The sequence below is a fragment of the Chenopodium album genome, chromosome 17 (genome assembly GCF_948465745.1).
Source record: "Chenopodium album chromosome 17, dcCheAlbu1.1, whole genome shotgun sequence".
Lineage (NCBI taxonomy): Eukaryota > Viridiplantae > Streptophyta > Magnoliopsida > Caryophyllales > Amaranthaceae > Chenopodium > Chenopodium album.
Genome location: NC_137850.1, coordinates 24,583,686 through 24,608,617, shown reverse-complemented (window position 1 = coordinate 24,608,617; position 24,932 = coordinate 24,583,686). Strand labels below are relative to the sequence as shown.

Sequence of the window (24,932 nt, the reverse complement as noted above, 5' to 3'; positions counted from 1 at the left end):
AAGTGGAGCAATGAGAGTGTGGCTCATGATAGGTTATTCATCTTTATACCCCGCCTCCTGGGAAATGGCGGCCTTCAAGGCCCAAATCCCAAGGAGAGCCGCAAAGCGACACTGCCCTAATTCCTAGGTCATCAAACCTTAGGACAAGGCACGCTTTTCTAGGACCCTATAAATAGGGAGATTCCCCCAATAATTGGGGCACCTTGAAATTTTACGTCTTAATCATTAGGATATTTATTGCTCTCGAAAGCAGAGAACACCTGATCTCGAAATCCGAAAAGATACTTACTTTCGGCACGTTTTTCGCCGAATCCGTACTAACTTAATCTGTGGAGTCGGACCTCCGACCATTCGAAGCTCCGTTTTGTTTTGCAGGTGTAGGCACCCTTGTTGGATCCAGTATTCTAGTTGTAACTCTCCCAAGGGAGATAAAAACAACCGAAACATTTGCCGCCGCCTGTGGGGAGAGTACCTCAAAGATGGCTTCACAAGACCCACCTGTGCCGCCTCTAGAGACCAACCGGCCTCTAGAAAATGTAGAGGTCCATCCGGGTCATGACTCTGCTGACGATGGAGACATCGAAACCTTTGTGGCTCATGACAGGTCATTCATCTTTAGACGCATCAGTCACAAGGACAGACGGGAACGGAATGCTGACAAGGCGGGTACAAGCAAGCCCCCTTGGCAGCCGTCTGATCCAACTCAGGCGGCAGGATTAGCCCAATTACATAAGATAAGCTTATGAAATTTATGAGCAGTTTCAAGGGTGAAATCAAAGACATAATCACAAAGAGGACGGCTGCTCCTAGGAAGTAACAGTCGGCCAAAAAACCAACCCAGGCTTAAAAGCACAATTCGGTGAGGGACCGTTAGCCGACTCCTCATCCTGCTCCAAAGGAGAATGCTCAGCCCCAGATCGACCTCTTAAGACTCCGTTTTCTAGAAACGGCAATAAGAAAGGCCATCCAGTATGTACAGCCGGATGGTAGCAAAAAGACATTCTCTGATCCTCGACATTATATCGAGCAAAAGAAGAACTAGTAGCTGTCTTAGTAGGCATCCACGTCGGCTTATCATGATAGCTTCAAGAATACCTCAGCGAGGAAATCTCAATCTGTGCATGGGACTCTGTCAAGCGGCCCTCTCGTCCAGTCGGGACCCTATGTAATCAACTCGGCGTATTATATGGCCTAACCATTATATTAGCTGCCTGCTTTGCCTTACATTCAGCCTGCCTTCTTCGGGGGACATGCGGCATATAACTACAAACCTTAGACTAGCAGCTTCGGCTGCAAAACCTTGGAGAACAACCCTCTGGGTTCTCCCGGGAAATAGCTGAGGCCGAACAACTAGCCAAGGTTAAAAATGTGTTGGTTGGGACATTTGATGGTACCACCAACCCAGAAGACCACCTTCTGGCATACACCCATCTCATATACTTACAAGGGTTAGATGATGCCGCATGGTGTCGTTGTTTTCCAGCTACCTTGAAGGGCATAGCCCAACATTGGTTCAGCAACTTGCCGGCGGGTTGTATCAACATCTTCAAGACGCTTGCGTTCTTGTTTGCGTTCTTGTTTGCGTTCTGGGAAATAGCGGCCTTGAAGGCCCAAATCCCAAGGAGAGCCGCAAAGCGGCACTGCCCTAATTCCTAGGTCATCAAACCCTAGGATAGGGCACGTTTTTCAAGGATTCTATAAATAAGGAGATTCCCCCAATAATGGGGGCACCATGAAATTTTACGTCTTAATCATTAGGACATTTATTTCTCTCGAAAGCAGAGAACACCTGATCTCTGAATCCGAGAAGATACTTACTTTCCACACGTTTTTCTCCGAATCCGTACTAACTTAATCTTCGGAGGCGGACCTCTGACCATTCGGAGCTCCATTTGTTTTGCAGGTGCAGGCGCCCTTGTTGGATCTAGTCTTCGAGTTGTAACTCTCCCAAGGGACATAAAAACACCCGAAACAATAACCACCATAAATATGCCATTAAGATTCAAGGTTAGAAAGACTTAAAATTTTTCCTCAAAACATAAAATCCCTCAAAAAAGGCATTTCTAATCATTTTTGACTAAAACCACAGTTTTAAAAGGGTAAAATCATTTCCTGAACAGCTTTTCCACTAAAAATTCACTATTTTTGGGCGAAAATTTGGGTTATAGGCTGAAGACAGCTTTCATACGAGCTTAAAACTAATAAAACCGAGCTACTAATCTAATTAGAAACATAAAACCAGAAAAATTAAGCCATAAAAACACCTTGAAAAATATGACTTTAAAAATAAATGAGCAAGGCTTCGATACCGCTGTTGGGTTTCGATGAGTCCGCCTCACCGCGGAAGAAAACCCGAGCCAAGACCACACTCACAATAATTATAACCATAAAGCATAATTAACTTAAACAACAAGATTAAGAAAGAGATTAATACCTTTGGCGTGTACTTTTCTCACTAAAAGAGCTCTTACTTCGATAGCTCTAAGCCCTACTCACACGAGGACCTCCAACGAAATCAACCCGTAACCCGAGCACCGGAAATGGTCCAATGCTTAGGAGTTAGCTAAGTCCGACCTAAAACTCGAGTAATTGTGTTCAAAGATTTTCACAATGGTGATGCCTTTTTCAACACTTAATCAAGCAATTTTCCCAATCCCCAACTTGGGTATTTATAGGGAAAATAATAGTGAGAATTGCTCTTCCATCAATGTGGGGGAATTGATTTTTCCATTTTATTTTTAAATCAAAAATAAAATTAATAATCAAGCTACTAATAAATCAACAAGTGGCATGCTCACAAGAGAGGTTAGGTGAGGACCATTTGGAGAAGGGGGGGGGGACCAAACTTGCTCCCCACTCCTCTCCCTTAGCCGGCAAACACACCACCCTCAAGCCAATTACTTCGCACCACGTGGCACCCCCACCTCTTGGGCACCAAGGCACCTAAGGTGGGCTGCCAGCCGCTGCTTTACCCTTCGGCACAATAGGCCACGCACCAAGTGTGCGGGCTGCTTTAGCCGAGGCTTGCTGCTAGCATGCCACGCATGTTGTGCAGGCTGCTAGCAAGCCTCGCACTTGGTGTGGGCTGCTAGCCGCAGCTTGCTAGCATGCCATGCACCTTGTGCGAGCAGCCACCCTCGGCCAGCTGCTAGCCGCAGCTTGCTAGCATGCCATGCACCTTGTGCGAGCTGCCACCCTCGGCCAGCTGCTAGCATGCCTCGCACATGGTGCGGGCTGCTAGCTGGCCTTGCTAGCAAAGGTGCGTTAACATGCATTGCTAGCCACCTTGCTAGGCCATATGCCCCTAGTACTCGGTTTGCTCGGGGCATTCCGATGCTAAGGGTATTTTTGTAATTTTGTTAATTTATTAGTAATTTTCTCGTCTCATCTTTTATTATTTTCGACTCAACTTCAGAGCTCGGTTTCGACGTTCCAAACTCGAATTTTCGACGTCTAAATATTAATTACTCGGTCTACTCATTAATTCCTTCCGAATTAATTTGTCACATTGGTTTGTTAGTTGCTTGGGTGTCACCCGAAGGGTTCAGTCAAGATTAAACTGTAATATTAATTAGACATTAATATTACTGATCAGAAGAGACCTCCACCCAGGCATTCCGATCACTTGACCTCACTGAATAATTAGCTTTCTAATAATTCCGAACCCTTTATCGGAATAACACACTTGTTCGAAGGACACCATTCCTTTCATCCTTCTAGTTAATGGTTTCTCACCATCAACACTCTTGGAGTCAACCTCGTCCTCTTGAGGGTAGAGCTCAAACCATGGAGGAATATCAATCACCTCCTCATCCACAAGCTTCAAAGGCTACTTGTTTTCTTCACTAATCTCCTTACATTCAACACATAAAGGCACATTACCACAAACCTCAAGAACTTTGTTAGTAGAAGAAACAATCATGTATACATTATCATTGGAATGAGGTGAATTGATGCACATAATTCCATTCACAAGAGACAAAGATTCATCCATCAGTTTAAGCTCAAAACTAGCCTTATTGTTACCAACTCTCAAAGTAATAAGACCACCCTTCACATCTATTAAAGCTCCTGAAGTAGCTAAGAAAGGTCTCCCGAAAATGATAGGTATGTTATCATCTTCCGCTATCTCAAGCACAATAAAATCAAATGGAATTGTGAACTCTCCTATCTTGAGGGCAACATCCTCAACTCTTCCCTTTTGAAACTTAATAGATCGATTGGCCAATTGCAATGTCATGTTGGTTGGAAGAAGCTCATCTATCTTAAGCTTCCTAAAGACCGAATAAGGCATGATACTCACACTAGCACCAAGATCACGTAGAGCATTTTGAAAAAAATTTCCATTGATTTTGCAAAGGATAGAGAAATTACTCGGATCTTTTGTTTTCTTGGGTAAATCATTGTGAATCAAAGCGCTACAACACTCCCCAACCTCTATGGAATCAATTTCATTGCACTCTCTCTTGCCACTCAAGATTTTCTTAAGAAAATTAAAATATCTTGGCATTTGAGTCATCGTTTCGGTCAAAGGGATTGAAAAGACGAACTTCCCTAAGCATATCAAGAAATCTCCCAAATTGTTCATTAATTTTGTTTCTTAAAAACTTTTGGAGATATGGAAGTTTGGGCTTGATTACCTCCTCTTGCACTTTTTCATCACTCTTCTCTTCCTCTTGGGCCTCTTTACTCACTTTCTTTGATACATTGATCTCTTTTTCCTCACTTGAATCACTCTTCATAGAAAGTCTCTCTTCAAGAACTTTCCCACTCCTTGTGGTGATTGAATACACGGGTTTCTTAGGTTCAATTCCTTCTAAGGGTAAAGAAGAAGGGATAGCATTCACATTCTCTTGTAAGTTATTAGCCAATTGAGTGATTTGTGTTTCATGAATTTTGTTGTGTGTCATCATCTCATTGAAATTTTTATCACTTACCAACATGTAAGTGTTCAAAATTTTAGTTTGGTTCTCGATGATTTCTTCCAAGGTAGTTCTAGATAATGAAGGTTTAGCATAGGAATTCTCACCATTACCTTGAGTTTTTGGAGCAAATCCAGGTGGGTGTCCCCTTTGGTTATTGTTTTGAAAATTCCCCCGATTTTGGTTGCTCCAATTACCCCGGTTTTGATTTTGGGCATTGTTTTGGTAATGGTTACCATAGCCTTCACCTTGTCTTTGGTTTCCATACCCTTGGCCTTGGCTTTGATTATTATATTCTTGATTATTATAGTTCCCTTGGAAATTTCGATTTCCTTGGTTTCTATAACCACCATTGTTATAATTATAGAAATTCCCTTGTTGGTGATCATTTCCATTACCAAAGTTTCTTGGTCCATCAAATCATTGTTTATTGTTGTTATTTGAAACAAAATTCACTTGCTCACAATCAATATTATCAACATCATCACAATTCTCAAATCCATTTGGACAATTAGAAGAATCATGGTCACATGACCACCATACATCACAAAACACACATCCATTCGGCATATTATTCGAAGTTGAAGGAGGAGTAGAGTTAGAAGATGTCCTCTCCCCTTATTGTGGGAGGGAAGAATTAGTGCTTGTGAAGAAGAACTCTTAAGCTTTGCCTTAATTTAGGTCATCTCCTTTCCCAAGTTTGAGATTTGTGAGGACAAATTGTTGATAGCATTGAGATGGTCGATTGAATAAACTGCTGAACCGCTTTTTCTTTTCGACTCTCTCTCACCTTCTTACCAATCCATGTGATATATCACCACATCTCTAATTAAGTGCACCACTTCATCCTCCGTTTTGTTCATGATAAGGCCTCCGACACCGGCATCCAAGCAAGACTTGCCTCCGTTTTGGATGATTTGATAGCTAGGAATCCCATGGTGTAGGCACTCTCTTTGGTACTCCTTACACCTTTCCCATGCCTCATAAAGACTTTCATTAGGCTTTTGCTTGAAGCTTCGAATGAGAGCTCCTTCTTCGGCCATCTTCTTCTATGGATGAAACCGAGGTAGAAACTCCTTAGTCACTTCACCCCATGTTCTCAAAGAGTTTGGCTTCACCTCCTTGCCTAACCACTCCAAAGCACGTCCAATAAGAGAGAAAGGGAAAAGTTTAAGTCGAATAAACTCTTGAGAAACCCCATTCACCTTGATTGTGTTGCAAGACTTCTCAAATTCCTTAAGATGGTTTAGGGGACTCTCATGCTTTGCACCACTATATTAACACTTCTCTATCAAAGTGATCATCGCCAGTCTTATCTCAAAGTCATTTGCCAGTGTCGTTTGAGGAGCAATTCTGCTTTCAAACCTATAAGCTCTTGGAGTTCCCATCTCCTTCAATGCTACTGTCAGATTAGTACCCATGCTTTCTCGTATTTCTTCTTAATGGATTTCCTCTCTCAACGGACTTGAACTTGAGGAACGATTGGCAACCCTTATCCTTGTTATGGTCCTCTCAATTTCCGGATCAAGTGGCACTCAATTTCGATCTCGTGCCCTACGCATACAAAACACAAAGCAAAATATCAAAGCAAATTTAGCTTAAAAGAATAGAAAATATTTTTGTATTTTTCAAATAAAATTGAATAGACTCAATCAACAATAGCAATCACCATACCTTCCCCGACGACGGCGCCATTTTTGACGCAGATAAACCTAGGTCGTTGGTTTCTAGATTCCCTGATCAAAACAAAATTTATAAAACCAAACCCAACCCTAGTTATAAGGGTAAGTCCGGGTCGAACCAAAGGGAAGGCGACATTTGCTACTGTCTTAAGCTAAGCTATTCCGAAATCTTAAAACAACAAGTTGGTCTATGCTATCGAAATCAATTCAATCAAATAAATGGACATCAATTATCGAAACACTAAGGAATTTAGGATCCACATGTACTAATGATAAACTTGCTAATTTGACAGGATTTTGATCAATCAAGCAATGCGATGGAAAATAATATTTGCAATCAAAATCACTCAAAGAGCTATTTCCTAGGGTCAAGGTAGATGTCTTTACAAATGACTTTCAAAGGAAAATCGCAAATCAAGATCAATCGATAATAATAGCATCCAAATCAATTGTTCGTGTCATTGAAAACTATTATGCAATCTAGCATGATCATCAAGGTTAGCTACTACTCTTCAAATCAAACAAATGCACAAATTTCATCAACCAATTTAATCACATCAACAAATCAATCAAAAATCCTAAATTAGCTATAGATTGTCACTAATACATGCTTCACCACATCCCTAGCAAAGGAACTACTCACTACTCATGGTAAAATTTAAAAGCATAACAAAAGTAATCATCAATTTCATCATCAACATTGTAACCCAAGTATCAACAATCAAAATCAAGCTAAACAATAGAAATTCAACAATATATCAAAATCAAACATAAAATTGCATTGAAAAGGAAAGAATTCTTACATAACTTCGATCAATATCAAAGAGAAATGAAGATCAGAATATCATAATCATCAAACACCAAGTTTCTCTCTCTGAAATCTAAGAACAAATTCTCCAAAATCAAGAGCTTCTCTCCCTAAAATCCTAATCAAAGTTTAATTATATTCTAAAATAAGTCTTTTTTTTCCTCAAGAAATGAAGGAAATCTATATATAGTAAAATAAACTAAGGAGAAGTTAGTTAGACGTCCAAAAGAGACCTCAAAAGGCGCGGCCTCACATCCCTAAGTATGGCCACAACAAACTAGGCACAGAACAGGAGGAAGAAAGATGCGCGACTGCTCCTAGCACCTGTGCGGCAACGCCAGCCATCTGCGTGGCCGCGCCTACGAGAGGGGAGCTTGGCTTGGTGCGCTCGAAGATTCCCTCGTACGTCACACATGATGCTTGTTGGGAGGCAGTCACTTAAGGCCCTTACGGTGAGTTCAACACCATCTTTAATGTCCACACGGCATGACAGCGTGGCCTTAAAGACTTGGCTCTTGCACTCCCACACCTTTGAGCTTCAAGAGGGGGAACTGGGTTGCATCTTTGGCCTTGTATGCCCCGAGAGAACGCTAATGAGCTTCTTGAACATAACCACTCTCCTAGAATCAAAGAAAAGAAAACAAGTAAAGAAGAAAATGCAAAATAAACTAAGAAATGCAAGAAAGTAAGAAAGCAACCAAGGAAAATGCAAAATAGAGAAATTACAAGTAAAATTAGATAAAAGGAGATAAAAGAGATGTAAAAGAAATGAAAAATCATCCTAAAAAAAGCTAAATGAGTTCCATAAATGACACTCATCGACCGCGCGCATCTAATGACTTGCGCGCGCCAGGTGCGCATAACCCACTGAGTTGCGCTCGGTGTGGTTTGCCTTATACGAAAACATATTTTTAAAACTTCCATAACTTTTGATTACGTAGTCGGATTAAGGCCTGTGAGATATCATTTGAAAGATCTGAATGTATACTTTCCAATGAAGTTAGAAATAGGTTAAAATATGTTATGGATAAAAATATATGGCCGTTGGACTGCAAGGGTGTCGGTTTTAGGGTCCGGTTTAGTGTTTTAATCATAACTTCTTCGTTTTAAATCGGAATTAGGCTTATAATATACCGTTGGAAACATATTTGAAAGGGCTATCAATGTGTATTGGCATTGCATAGAAATTTCATGGTTGGTTTATCTGAGTTGCTCGTTTTTTTACAATGTAAGATCCATGGGATCCAATCATTGCATGTGACGTATTTGGGTCCGTTATTAATCAAGTTTAAACATGTATGAGAACGTTTAGGCCTAATTAGTAATCAGACAAGGCTCTAAGATAACTTGGTATCAAATGCGGGCTTTAACTTAGTTCATAATGCATTTCATAGTTCATAAACACTTTGACTTTTATCTAACATGAAGAACGGATTTTTGTAACATCATTGCACTTCCTGTCGGGACAAGAGGCTAAAGCAGGTGTTTACAATTTTTACCCACTTTAATCGAGTGTAGAATAGATGGATGATCAAAGTAGCCAAGGAAATAAATCCGAGACTCATTCTGCAAAGTTCCCTTAGAATAGAGAATCTTTCAATAATGTTAAGGATGTCGAAACGATCCTTGATTCGCTAAGTGTTTGAGACAAGTAGCTATTAAGGCTAAAAAAAGTATTTTCTATCCTTAACACGCTAAAGAATCTAGATTGATCCTTTTGCAAGTGTAGAACGCTTTTACAAGTAATGGTTGTCCTAAGTGATATCATATCATGAGAAGATATCGATTTGAGAAGAGCAAAGAGGATGATATCCTCTCAATTTATGGCATTGTTGATTTAAAGTCCCTCGATATCTCATTGAAAATTTAGTCAATGATTTTAACAAGTTAATGATGATAAAAGAAGAGGTGTTTCGAATTTCGTAGCCTAACACGTGAATAAAGGTTTTGACAAACGCTTTCCAAAATGCAATATTCGGGGTCCACAAGATAAAAATACATGTCTCAGGATTGGAGGCATATATCCAAATCCAATGAGAGAGAAGAAAATCGGCAACTTTCTCAGCAGTTTTGTCCACAAGATGAGAACACGTGTCTCAAGACTGGGGGCACGTGTCTAAATAGATGCGACTTCGCATGTCGCTCTTTATACAGGGGGTGGACAGACACCCTAACTGTCCGATAAGCCAGTAAGCACACTAACTACCATATTTGCTTCTAATCGAGAAGTGTCTGTTCTCGATTAGTTCGGCGCGCCAGTCGACTAGTTTAGCTAACGCCTACAGAAAGACAGAAAAATTCTACCGTTTTAGTTACAGGTGGTAGATCACGTTGCTGGGAAGAGGTGAAATTTTACGCAACACCTACGCCATACAATTTTACGTTGTACGATATGCCATCCTTTTTGCGGTGGACACCAAAAAGAAAGAAAAGAACGTGACATTTCTAAAGTCAGTACAGTAAAATGACAAACCTGTCTGTGGGAGCTGTAAGGAATATTTCAAGCATCCCACACTTGAGCCCCACTGTGATCATACACTTAAGTATGGTGGCGTCCAAAGGGAAGGAAGCTAGAGCAAAAGAGTCGCCAACAAGTTTTAAAAACTTGTAAACCGTTCACAGGGTGAAGGTTACACCCTTTCACGATCCATGTGATCGCTAACTCCGTAGTGGTCCTGAACCATGACTGGATATTCGGGGATGAAGGTACAAATCCAACCTAAAAGGGTTTGAACCTGCCCTAAAAATAGGCCTCTACTTTATTCTTCTCATATTCATGTGCGCTTTCTAACTAATATACAATTAATATATTAATCCTAAACTTGTTTAATCTATGTTGGTTGAATATTAATGCACAAACAAATGTAATATTGGAAATCACTTGAATTAAAATCACATTAGCCTAAAGAAAATTATTAATTAAGTGACGTGGGAAAATTAGGTCGTTGGACTAATCCTCCTAAGCCAAACAAAATTTATAAACACTCAACAAACCTAAATACAAGTATAGAGGTAAGTCAAGGGTCGAACCCAAAGGAACGGTAATGTCTAAGTGCTTCCAATTATGTGCCTAAGCTAGGTCGAAGACAAAGGGTAAAAGAGGACACTAACAACTACTAAGACAAAGAAACCAAACAAATAAAATGCTAGGGATTAGGATTCACTTATAATAGCAACGAACAATGCAAATTGGTTTAGGAAGTTGACTAAGTCAAGCAATGTGAGGGAAGATTAATTATGCAACCAAAAGAGCATATCAAGCTATTCTCCTAGAGGTCTAACTAGCGTCAACTACGATAAACTCTAGCTAGGAAACATCACAAGACACCTCAATCGTGTAAATGCAAGCCACAAATCAATGGTCCGTATCAATGTGAACTTACAATGCAATCTAGTGTGAATAACTAGGGTGATCAAGCCTAAATCAAACACACACATGCACATAATCAATTAACCAATTTAATCACATTATCAACTCCATCAAAATCCCCAATCTACATCAAGCCATTACATACTATAAGCTTCACCAAATCCCTAACCAAACAACTACTCTAGAAACATCATCAATTCAACAAACAACTAAGAAATCAACAATCTACAATCAAAGAATCAACAATCAAAGAAGAACAATAACTCTAATCAAACATCAATCATCAAATCATCAAAGTCTACTCAAAATCAAACAATCTAAACATGAATACTAAACAAAACAATAAATGAGATAGAGTTTAGAAATGCTAATTGATAATAGAGTAGATCTCCAATACAATTGTCACCATTGGATCTTCAATCTCTCAATCACCATTGAAATTCTTCACTTTCTCTCTCTAAAATCCACTCCTAAAACTAACCCCTGAATCTAGAGAGAGAAGCTCTCAACTAAGCTAAGAATATGATCTAAATCTATTATAAAAACTTCCTACAAAAATTGGGTTCAAATAGGTATAAGAAGAGAGAGAAAATCGTCAAAATCCGATCGGAAAAGACCCACGTTGGTGCGGCAACACAACAGGGGATGTGCGCCCGCACATCCTTCGTGTGCGCCCGCACATTCTGCGCGTGCGGCCGCACGCAGCTGGTGTCTTCGAATCTTCAACTCTTCAAGCTCAAGGGGTGCACACATGATTTATGATGGTGATGGAGGACAAGGTAGGCAGTAGCTAAGGCTTAATATTGAGGGCACACACTTCCTTTGAAAGGAGCACAAGAGAAGAGCCAAGACTTGGAACTTCCACTTCTTTGCATCTTGAGCTTCCCAAACTCCATGAACTTGATCCTAAAGCTTCTTCCACCATAATGGATCACCAAAATCACGACCCGAACCTCGTCCAATACCTACAACCACGAAAATAGAGCAAATAAAGAAGAAAAGACTAGAAAACCAACGAAAAGCACAAAAGCTACAAAATAAGAGAAGAAAGGTAAAACTAAGCAACAAAGCATAAAACTAAGCACTTATTAAGCAAGAAAGCAATGAAAAGAGGACAAAAAGGACCTAAATGCTCATCAAATGTTTGCCATTTATGACACACATCAAATACCCCCAAGCTTACCTTTTGCTCGTCCTCGAGCAAAACAAAACCAAGGGAGTGAAAATGACGAGCTTATTAAAACAAACTAGAGAAGAGACGAGATGAGAATATACACTAACTCACTGTCGTAGGAATCACGGTTGTTTTTAGCTACAACAAGCCCTTTAAACCCCAAAGTCGCCTATGAGGACGAGTGAGGTCTCGTAAGGGTATCCTAAGAGTTTGACCCATAACTCTCATAGCAATACAAACAAGGCAAAGCATGAAAAAGAAAACAAAATACAAGAAAAGCAAACAAATGTTCATGAAAGGACTTTTTGCAAATGTACATGCACAAGTGGATGCAAATCTTTCTAAACAAGTAAGGGAGTGCACGTTCAAAGATACCCAAGGTTGATTGAAACATAAATATGCTAAGCATAGGAACTAGCTTTCACAATCCGCTTTCATCCCAAACGATCTTACCGCGTTCTTCCTAATAGCTTCAAATCGACCTCTAATGAGCATCCCAATGATTCCACGAAGGAACCGGAAAAAGAGAATTTTTAGGCTACTCGACATCTTGACTTTTGCATTCCCTCTCCCTATTCCTAAAACTCACATTCCTCTCCACCGATGAGTGACTCAACCATTTAGGTCAAAAGGTCTTTCCCCAAGGTTGTAACGTTAAGGCAAAAGGGTGAAGGTAGGCTAAAATTTAAAATTTGGTGGTTTTCCTAATAGTGAAGCAAAGAACGGCCAATTCTTAGAATCACAATCAAGTAGTCACCAAACAAAAACAAACTAACACCCCCAAGCTTATTCAAAGCTATAAATCACAAACATATACACAAAAAGCGTGAGAACGCTTCCCCCCAAGCTTAAATGGAGCATTGTCCTCAATGCTCAAAAAGGGAGAAAGCTCACATCAAAATATTTTTGAATTTTTTCATTTTTCACTTTTTTTTTTCTTCATTTTAATAGTGCTTTGTCCTCGCCTCTTTTAACTTTGGACGGCTTTTTCGATTTTTGCACTTATTTGTCCATGCCTTTTATAATATAGGACGGCTTTTACTCATACTCATTTGCCATTATTCACAAGGAAGAAATCACACAATCTTCCTATCATAAGAACCAAACATTCCAATTTCTCCACCACAAACTCCATCAAGAATGATCAATCGCTTCACAAAATCCAAGAAAAGAAAGAAAATGAAACAAAAGGCCAAGATCTAAAGATGTGGCTTGAAAAGAAGGTATAAGGCTCAAATGGTTGCAAGATGGCAAATGTGAACCCAAAAATAAAGAATGAAACAAACTATCCTAAAAATAGAAATATACCACCCCGAAAAAGGTGCCTTTGTCCTTCCTAAATGGTTCGGTCTCGGATTCAAGATCTATGAGTCAAGTTTCAAGATTAGGTTTGCAAGAAGTCAAGGATCCATGTCGCTCATACAAGTAAGGTAGAAGGCTTGAAAAACATAGAACTCACATGGTTGTAGCAAAAACTCACTATTGGTGTCAAATCGACTATAGGAAGCAACTACCAAACGGGCCACAAACAAGTAGAATCCGGCTTCATGTTCCCACTAGTTCTAACCAACTACCTTAGCATGCTTTATCCTAGAATCAACCAAGCGTACTCTCAAACCGTGCACACCATTACCATTTAGGAAGAAGAGCATTCAATTGTACAAGTCCAAAAGTTATTATGTCCAAAGCAAGAACAAAACAAAACACGTTGCAAATTTGCCTAGATAGAAACAAAAATCTCTTTGGAGTTTTTCAAGATATAAGAAACATGGAAAAGCATATACAAAGGTGCATAACACATGAGAATCAACATTCCACCAAACATGATAGAATACCCTCCCCCAAGCTTGAATGAGACAATACACTCAAACATAAATCATATAATCCATGGGAGGGGAAAACAAGGAGATAAATCCAACAAACCAACATATGTCCAACAAGTCATCATCCACTAGAGAAAGAGCAAAGAAAGATATTACCGGATTTGAGATGGGTGTAAATACCCACAAATGACCCAATTAAACCTTTCATAGCTAATTTCTCAAGAATTGAACCTTGTTTTCATGTGCTAGTAAAAATAGGAGTCAACCTTCCTTGATTCTTGATCCAAATCGAAGCACCAAAGTATATCAAGTCATGTACCTAGCAAAAGGCACACAAACATTTCCATGAGAGAAAATCTATTCTAAAAAGAAAAGGAAAATCTAATCTAAAACATGGGTTACTTCCCGAGAAAGGCTTGCTTAAGGTCCAAGCTTGACCGCTCTAGTAAAATAATAATTCAAAGCACGCAAGAGCTTGTCAAATGCACTACTACACATTTCATAAGAAAGTAAGTGTGCACATGACAAAAATAAGGCATGCAACAAGCATAGTGCACACCTATGAGGAGAGAGATGCCAAGGGAAGGAAGAAAATCAAAAGAAAACTCAACAAAATAAGAAGAAAAAGAAAAATAAGAAGAAAAGGAAAAAGAAGGCAAACTCTCCTCAAAATATTTTTGGGTGGCAACATCACCCTTTTCCCAAATTGGAGACAAATGAGCCACATTCAAATCATCATAGACAAAAGGGTCCCCAATAGGCTTACCAACAAAGGAAGGGAGAAAAATAGGGCAATAGGGGATGTGATTAAACTTTTGAGAGAAAGGGGTATGAGAAATAGGCAAAGGGTTAGCTACTCCCTCAACATAAGGTCTCACATCACCAATGAGGGCATGAAAATCAATCATAGAATCCTCAAAAGAAGAACGCTCATGATCACCATCTCCCTCAAACATCTAACTCCCAAGAGGAACCACATAATCTCCTCCATTACCTTCATGAACAATAGCTCCCTCAACTTCCTTAAAGCCTAGAGTCTCAAAACTATGCATGAATGGAGGCAAATTAATTTCAAAATCATCTCTCTCCCATGAAGCATCATCAATGAACTTGCTTAAAAGGCTGTGGCTATTCCCTATGCACTCAACAAACACAATTGTCATACCCTCAAAGGCTGTGGCTTTTTCATCATCTCCAATTGACTTCTTAAACAATTAAGGGTCGACTCTTTTATAGGCCCAAGATCATCACGAAGCTCAACATGCCTAATTTGAGTTTCCAAGGTAGCAATAAAAGATTCAAAAGGGGTAGGAGATTGAGGCTTAACAAGAGAAGAAAAAGTACAACCAAAGGTAGGATCATCATCATTACAAACATGAGCATTTTCATCAAATAGGGGGTTGGGAGTATTTTCAAATGTATGAGATTTGTTAGCTTGAACATGCAACACATTATCATGAACAAATGAGGAAATAGAATTGGAAGCATTTGTTCTAGGTTCAACTATGGGGTCATGTGACACATCATGGTAAATCATGCTAGCATTGAAAGAATTAACACATTGCACATCAAAAATGGAAGCACGTTTACCCTTGTTATAGACTTCCCAAGCAAACCAAACATAAAATTTCCAAGCATCTTCAATAGAAAATGCTCTAAAATCACCATTATGCATTCCTTCAACTATATCCCTAGTTTGCTCATTCAAACCATGATAACAAATCTCACAAGCTTCCCAAAGACTACGACAATTATAGTCAAGAAATTCCTTAAGTCTATTGAAATATTCACAAAAAGGCTCATCATCATGTTGAGAAAAAGACAAACATGCCATTTTTACAAGGAAGACAAAAACAAAATAAAAGAAAAGTATACACAAAGACCTAGACTCAAGCAATTAAAAACACTCAAACATAGACACCGTTCCCCGGCAACGGCGCCATTTTGACGTGGGAAAATTAGGTCGTTGGACTAATCCTCCTAAGCCAAACAAAATTTATAAACACTCAACAAACCTAAATACAAGTATAGAGGTAAGTCAAGGGTCGAACCCAAAGGAACGGTAATGTCTAAGTGCTTCCAATTATGTGCCTAAGCTAGGTCGAAGACAAAGGGTAAAAGAGGACACTAACAACTACTAAGACAAAGAAACCAAACAAATAAAATGCTAGGGATTAGGATTCACTTATAATAGCAACGAACAATGCAAATTGGTTTAGGAAGTTGACTAAGTCAAGCAATGTGAGGGAAGATTAATTATGCAACCAAAAGAGCATATCAAGCTATTCTCCTAGAGGTCTAACTAGCATCAACTACGATAAACTCTAGCTAGGAAACATCACAAGACACCTCAATCGTGTAAATGCAAGCCACAAATCAATGGTCCGTATCAATGTGAACTTACAATGCAATCTAGTGTGAATAACTAGGGTGATCAAGCCTAAATCAAACATACACATGCACATAATTAATTAACCAATTTAATCACATTATCAACTCCATCAAAATCCCCAATCTACATCAAGCCATTACATACTATAAGCTTCACCAAATCCCTAACCAAACAACTACTCTAGAAACATCATCAATTCAACAAACAACTAAGAAATCAACAATCTACAATCAAAGAATCAACAATCAAAGAAGAACAATAACTCTAATCAAACATCAATCATCAAATCATCAAAGTCTACTCAAAATCAAACAATCTAAACATGAATACTAAACAAAACAATAAATGAGATAGAGTTTAGAAATGCTCATTGATAATAGAGTAGATCTCCAATACAATTGTCACCATTGGATCTTCAATCTCTCAATCACCATTGAAATTCTTCACTTTCTCTCTCTAAAATCTACTCCTAAAACTAACCCCTGAATCTAGAGAGAGAAGCTCTCAACTAAGCTAAGAATATGATCTAAATCTATTATAAAAACTTCCTACAAAAATTGGGTTCAAATAGGTATAAGAAGAGAGAGAAAATCGTCAAAATCCGATCGGAAAAGACCCACGTTGGTGCGGCCACACAACAGGGGATGTGCGCCCGCACAACCATGGTGTGCGGCCGCACATCCTTCGTGTGCGCCCGCACATTCTGCGCGTGCGGCCTCACGCAGCTGGGTTTCTTCGAATCTTCAAGCTCAAGGGGTGCACACATGATTTATGATGGTGATGGAGGACAAGGTAGGCAGTAGCTAAGGCTTAATATTGAGGGCACACACTTCCTTTGAAAGGAGCACAAGAGAAGAGCCAAGACTTGGAACTTCCACTTCTTTGCATCTTGAGCTTCCCAAACTCCATGAACTTGATCCTAAAGCTTCTTCCACCATAATGGATCACCAAAATCACGACCCGAACCTCGTCCAATACCTACAACCACGAAAATAGAGCAAATAAAGAAGAAAAGACTAGAAAACCAACGAAAAGCACAAAAGCTACAAAATAAGAGAAGAAAGGTAAAACTAAGCAACAAAGCATAAAACTAAGCACTTATTAAGCAATAAAGCAATGAAAAGAGGACAAAAAGGACCTAAATGCTCATCAAATGTGTGCCATTTATGACACACATCATTAAGGGTGATTACAAGTACAAATTCCCTTTAAACCTGCAAGAGAGGGTGTGATCTAGCAAAAAAAATAATATATCAAGCAACATAATAACAACAAAAAATCGTCATCATAATAATCTCAATCTCATCAAAGCATAATATTATTAGCAAGATTCTAGGCATGATACTAACATGATTAATAACAAATCCTAGAATGTCACTAAACATTAAAGATTAAAGCATTAGCCCGAACATGATACTAACATGATAGGAGAAAAAAAGGAAGCAACCTAAACATGATACTTGATGAGTGTCATTTATGGAACTCATTTAGCTTCTTTTAGGATGATTTTTCATGGCATTTACTTCTCTTTTACCCTTTTTTCTTTAGCTTTATTTGTATTCTCTATTTTGCATTTACCTTAGTTGCTTTCTTATTTTCTTGTTTTTTCTAGTTTATTTTGTATTTTCTTCTTTACTTGTTTGCTTTTCTTTGATTCTAGGAAGTTAGTGATGTTCGAGAGGCTCAATGGCATTTCTCTCGGGATTTTCAAGCCAAAAGATATGTCCCGGTCCTTCCTTTTGAAGCCGAAAAGAAAAGGTGTGTAAGAGTCAAGGCTTCAAGGATGCGCCCTCATACCACGTGGGCATGAAACGGCGGTGTTGAACCCACCAAGATTGCTCCTAGAAACTTCCACTATCATCATGCATCATCCGGAGCTCACGGGGTCATTTTCGAGCGCACAAAAGAATCTCCCCTGCTCCCATGGCGCGGCCGCGTGCGAGAAAGGAGTGGCCTCACCTCTCTCCTCTCCTTGTTTCCTTACCCATTTTGTTGCGGCCGTGCATAGGAGTGAGAGGCCGCACCTTCTAAGGTCTCTTTTGGACGTCTAACTAATTTTCTCTTCATTTTTAAAGAGAAAATTAGAAAAGGAATTAGAGAATAGAATTAGAATTCAGTTTTTTAGAGAGAGAAGCTCTTGATTTTGTATATTGTTCTTAGATTTTAGAGAGAGAAACTTGGTGTTAGATGATTGTGATATCGAGATCCTCATTCCTCTTTGATATTGATCAAAGTTTATTAAGAATCCTTTACTTTTCAATACAATTTTATGTTTGATTTTGATATATTGTTGAATTTTTAATGTTTAGCTTGATTTTGATTGTTGATATTTTGATTATAATGTTGATGATGAGATTGATTATTTCTTTTGTCATGCTTTTCAATTTCACTATGATTAGTGAGTAATTCCTTTGCAAGGGAATGTGGTGAAGCATGTATTGGTTATAATCTATAGCTAATTTGGGGTTTTTTACTGATTTGTTGATGTGATTAAATTGGTTGTTGAAATTTTTGCATGTGTTTGATTTGAGGAGGAGTAGCTAACCTTGATGATCATGCTAGATTGCATAATAGCTTTCAATGACACGAACAATTGACTTGGATGCTATTATTATCGATTGATCTTGATTAGCAATTTTCCTTTGAAGTCATTTGTAGAGACATCTAGCTTGACCCTAGGAAATAAGTTCTTGAGTGATCTTGATTACATATTTTGTTTTCCCTCACATTGCTTAGTTGATGGAATTCCCTTGAATTAGCAAGTTTATTATTGATGCATGTAGATCCTGAATTCCCTAGTGTTTTGATTATTGATTTCTATTTGATTTGTTTGATTGATTTAACTTCGATAACTTAGACCAACCCATTCTCTTTAAGTTTTCGGAATAGCTTAGCCTTGACTTTAGCAAAACTTCCTTCCCTTCGGTTCGACCTTGACTTGCCCTATACCTAGGGTTGGGTTTAGTTTTACAAATTTAGTTTTGACTGGGAAACCTAATTTCCAACGACCTAGGTTACCTCGCGTCAATACTAAAAAGCAATAAATAACATCCTAACATGACACTAGGAATTAATATAATCAAAACATGCTTTCTAAAGATATATAGCAAAACTACTTACTTTGCTGCCTCGTATCTCTTTCTATCAAAACAATACACACATTAGTAACTTCAAGAAAAATATAAAATCAAACAATTAATTTAAATAATTGAAATAGAGGTTTATGACGAAACCCTCAGAAATTATCAACCTTTCACGTCTACGGCAAAGGCAACTTCGAGCTTGGCTTGGTGTGTCTAAGACTCGTGAATGTGGAATATTGTGTTTATAAAAAGGCTAGGCTTAGAAAGAGGGAAAAAGAACAAGCTATTTCTCAAGAGAGATAAGAGAATTAGAAAGATGATTGTTGATTATTGTTGGTGATTTGAAAACGGGGAATTAAGACCTTATTTATAGAGAAAATAGTCCCAAAATGATCAGAAAAAAGATTGAATTCGATTCGGAGTAAAACTGCTCCCATCGCCGCGCGACAAGGTTCATCGCGACACGATGGGTCCTGTCGTTTCGCGATGGAGAACGCGTTATCTAAATCCATACAAAATCCTTATTCTAATTAAATTAGATTAATTAAAGTCTGTACTTATCTTTTAAAATCAGATTTAATTTATTTAAAACACTTGTTTTATTCTAAATATAATTCTTTATATTCTAAAAGATATAACTATTAATCCTAATCCCACTAGAACTCGGAATAACCTTCTAGATTATTCTAGAAGATTAAACTCAATGCTAATGATTTTAGGAATGATAATTAATGGGCCCTCCGCTTGATCATTGGCCGTATATAAAACTCGTTTTAGGCCCAATTTAGTATTTTGGACATAACTTCCTCATTATTCATCGGAATGGAGCTTATAATATATCGTTGGAAAGCTCTTTTCGAGCCCAATCCAACTACACTATTATTGGACCCTTATCATTGAACAAACTAAAATGGACTGGACATTTTTCATAAATAGAGTACGAAAAGAAATATTTTCGAAAACAGAAAGAAGTATTTTTATTAAAACGACCGCATCACAAGACCTTTCACATTTCACCATGTTCGTTAATCAATGACGTGAAAGATATTCATCACTGGGTTTGGTTTTTTTGGAGACACAATCAGGGGTCTACAGAAGCCCCCACTTTGACTAAGTTTGGAGATACGTAAGTTTCGAAAACAAAAGTCAAAGTAGCGATAGGGATGGAGAATGATTCAGAACGTTCTGCGATCCTAAATCAATCTTGTAACGCCAATACCTACAAACTAGCGTTAGTTTAAACAGATAAGAGAGTTAAGAAACGTGTATCTTGCACCATCGAGTACACGTCTCTGGGGTAACCGATTTTCCTGCATTTGTGACGATCTTCTTTAAGCTAGGGAATATCGTTGTAGACTACTTCTCTTGTAGCTGTCCTCAATTTTTTTGTTGTGACAGTCCTTCCACGTCTCGGGAATTCTATTGCGAACCACTATGCCTCGAGCTATCCACTGGACGACAATTTTCCACGCCTTGGAATTGCTATCGCGAACCACCACGTCTTGAGCGATTCACTGAATAACGGTCTACCACGCCTTGGGAATTCTTATTGTGAACCACTACATCTCAAGCGATCTATTGTATGATGGTTTTCCAGGCCTTGGGAATTCTTATCATTAGCTTCTACGCCTTGAGCAACTCACAAATGAATGATGACAAATTTTCTCGCCTTGAGCAACATGTCGTAGACTACTTCGTCCTGTGCAATCTTCTGAATGATGATTTTCCACGCCTTGGGAGGTCTAATAGTTTAACAGTTTCCACGCCTTGAGAGTCCTGTTGTGAGCTGCTGCGCCTTGAGTAGCTCGCAAGTGAAATTACACTAAGTACCCACGCCTTGGGATGCAATCGCTAACTTCTACGCCTTGGGAACTGTGCATCAATTGACAATTTCTCTTCGTCTTGGGAAAACTTGTCCAATAATTATGAGTCTCTTCGCCTTGAGAAACTTGTTGTATAAGTCGTCCATGCCTTAAGACACAATCAATTTTTATTAAATCAAAGTTGTTTTGTTCGACAACCTCCACATCTTAGGGAATGCCGTCAAAGATTGCTTCGCCTCGAGCTATCTTCTCAAATCAGGTGACAACTTTCTCATCCTAGGGAATATAGTCGAAGATCACCACGCCTTGAGCCGTCTTCTCACATTAAGGTGACATTTTCCATATCTTTAGGGGATATTGTCGAAGACCACTACGCCTTGAGTCGTCTTGTAAAATTCTCTCATTTTCACACCTTGGAAGTGATAGCTTGTCATGTCTTGAAATAACATGCGTATTTTGCCTTAAACCTTTGCAAAGATCACCTGTCCGTCTAGGACTTAGTGCATCTGCATCTATGTTTTGGACTATAGGATTTTGCTTATGTTTTTCTTAGGGTTGACCTAAGGTTTGTTGTGCTTGACATTATGATTGCTTTGACTTGAGGTTGACTCAAGGTTTAGTGTATTTGACTCTTATGTGACTTAATGTGTTTTGACACATGTGTGTAGACTCAACTCAAAGTGATATGACACGTGTGTGGATTGTTTTGTAATGTGCTTGACTCAAAATGCAAGAAAAACAAAATTTTTCACACTTTAATGCAATTGATTTGTAATTTTGTGAAAATAAAAACCAAACTTTCAAGCACCGATTACTACCAAGTAACCATGCTTAAAGAGGTTTAAAATTGCATATAAATTAAGGAAAGAACCAAATACATAAGCACCATAAATATGCCATTAAGATTCAAGGTTAGAAAGACTTAAAATTTTTCGTCAAAACGAAAAATCCCTCGAAAAAGGAATTTCTGGTCGTTTTTTGGCTAAAAACACAGCATAAGAAGGATAAAATCATTTCCAGAACACCTTTTCCACCAAAAATTCACTATTTTTGGGCAAAAATCTAGGTTCTGGACTGAAAACAACTTTAATACGAGCTTAAAATTAATAATACAATACCAAGATACCTATCAGGTTGATACCTCGCCCTCTGCGACCTACGCAGGGTAATGGACTGAGCATTTGCATTGTCGGTTTAATTTTGCACATTTTAACCAGCTTTAACAGATGCTGTTTGAGCATTTTGACTGTCAATTTGATTTTATTACTCGTCCTCTCGAACTTCATCGAGTTCGATTTTCCTCCCACTTGTGATTTTGGAAAGGTGCTCCTTCTCCAAAAAGACACCATCGCAAGCAACAAACACTTTGTTCTCGGATTTATTGTAGGAGTAATACCCTTGGGTTTCTTTTGGGTAGCCCACAAAGTAAACCTTATCATATTTGGGATGAAGTTTGTCAGAAATCAATTTCTTGACATATTCTTCGCATCCCTACAACTTTAGAAAAGACAACCTAGGAGGTTTCTTCATCCATAACTCGTATGAAGTCTTTTATATAGCTTTTAATGGAGCACGGTTTAGTGTTAGTGCCGCAGTTTGAAGTGTGTGTCTCTAAAAAGAGATAGGAAGATCACTAAGACCCATAATTGATCGTACCATGTCCAACAAGGTTCGATTTCTCCTTTCAGATACTTCGTTCCATTGAGGAGTTCTTGGAGGTGTCAATTCTAAAAGTATACCTTTTTCTTTCAGATGGTCATCGAATTCTTGGCTCATGTATTCACCACCTCGATTCGATCGAAGGGCTTTAATTTTCTTGCCAAGCTAATTTTCAACTTCACTCTGAAATTCTTTGAACTTTTCAAACAATTCATATTTATGCGACATAAGGTAGACATAGCCATATCTACTATAGTCGTTTGTGAAGGTGATAAAATATCGATGTCCATTTCTTGTGGTGGAGCTCATTAGTCCACATACATCGGTGTGTATTAGACCCAACAAGTCTCCTGCCCTTTTTCCCAACATGAAGAATGGCTGCTTGATCATCATGACTAATAAACATCCTTCGCAATTCTCAAGCGATTGGAAATCGATGTTAGTGTGGCCAAGATGACAATGCTACAAGTACGTTTGATTTGACTCCATGGTCTTAGCTTTCTTGGCGGTATTATTCACATTACAAACTTGTTTGTCTAAAGAAAGCACATAAACACCATTTTCAAAATGTGTAATACCATATAAAACATTATTGAGATAAAACGAACATTCATTGTGCTTTACTAGAAATTCAAAACCCTTGGCGTCCAACGCCGAAATTGAAATAATGTTTTTGGTAATGTTGGGAACATAAAAATAGTTTTCAAGTTCCAAAACAAGCCTAGAGGGCAAAGACAAACAGAGAGTTCCTACGGATACGGCTGCAATTTTGGCTCCATTTCCGACTTGGAGTTCAACCTCTCCCTTCGCTAGCTTCCTAATGTTCCTTAGTCCTTGAGAATTGGAACAAAGGTGTGAGCCACATCCGGTATCTAATACCCAATGTTGAGCTAGTGAAGTTTAAGTCTATAATGAATTTACTTGATCCAGAAGTAATGGTTCCGTTGTTCTTATCTTCCTTGAATTTGAGGCAATCTCTCTTCCAATGTCCCTTCTTCTTACAATTGAAGCGTTCGGAATCAAATTTAAAAGATGCTACCTTCTTCTCCTTGTTATCCTTGGTAGCCTTAGACTTAGGCGAAAAGGTCTTCTTCTTACCCTTCCCCTTAAAGCCTTTCTTCTTCTTGCCTAAGAATTTTAGCGGCTTGCCCTTTTTTATCATGAGCATGTCATGCTTCCCCTCATCCTTGAGCGTTTGCTCGACTTGCTTTAACATACCATGAAGCTCTGTGAGGGTTTTCTCCATGCTGTGCATGTTATAGTTCATCTTGAACTGATCATAGCCTTTGTGCAGCGAGTGGAGAACTATGTCAATTACCATCTCGATTGAATACCCCGCATTATGCCTGCCCATGTTTTCAAATAATCCTATCATTTTGAGTACATGTGGGCTGACTGCCTCCCCCTTCTTGAGCTTTCTCTTAAGGATCTGCCTGTGGGTTTCAAACCTTTCAATTCGGGCCTGCTCTTGGAACATGTTCTACAGCTCAGAAATGATCTCAAAAGCTGTCTCCTTCTCAAAGAATGTCTTTTGAAGCTCGGGAGACATTATGGCCAACATGATGCATTTTACATCCCGATTGGCAATTTGCCATCGGTTTAGGGCAACCTGAGTCACCTCCTCATTGGGAGTCTCGGGCATTTCCTCATCAAGGACATATTCCTTTTGCTCTTGCATGAGAACTATACGCAAGTTCTTTTTCGAATTAAGGAAATTTGGCCCACTCAACTTCTCCTTGTCGAATATTGAGCGCAACGAGAATTGGTTGTTTGAGTTATTTGTAGATATGAATCTACAATTGAAAGAATTTGAAATGAAAAACAATTCATAATACTTAAATAAGATTGGAATCATGAATTTTAATCAAACTTATTTAAATGTCTTATTCACACATTAAAATTGTCCCCATTTGGTGAGAATAAGTTGATTCCAAGATTTAAATAAACAATGAGTGATTAAGCATGCTTTAGCTTGTCTTAACACTCAATCTTCTAAGGTAAGCAACTCTTTGCTAATGGCTCCAAGCCACTCTTAGTTGGATAAATGGTCGCATCTAATGCTCTCTCAATAAATTATCCACTTTTCCACGACATGTTAGGATTCCATCACTCATATCGTTGAGTATAACCAAAACCAACTTGCAAACCCGGTATGCCTTACGTATCCTAAGGAGTAATAGTGATGCCTCGCTTTGG

General features: G+C 38.7%; 1 pseudogene; it reads left to right on the top strand.

The window, feature by feature from the left end:
• Positions 1 to 5,852: 5,852 nt before the first annotated feature.
• LOC145590426 (small nucleolar RNA R71) lies at positions 5,853 to 5,950 on the top strand (annotated as a pseudogene).
• The last annotated feature ends 18,982 nt before the right edge of the window (positions 5,951 to 24,932 follow it).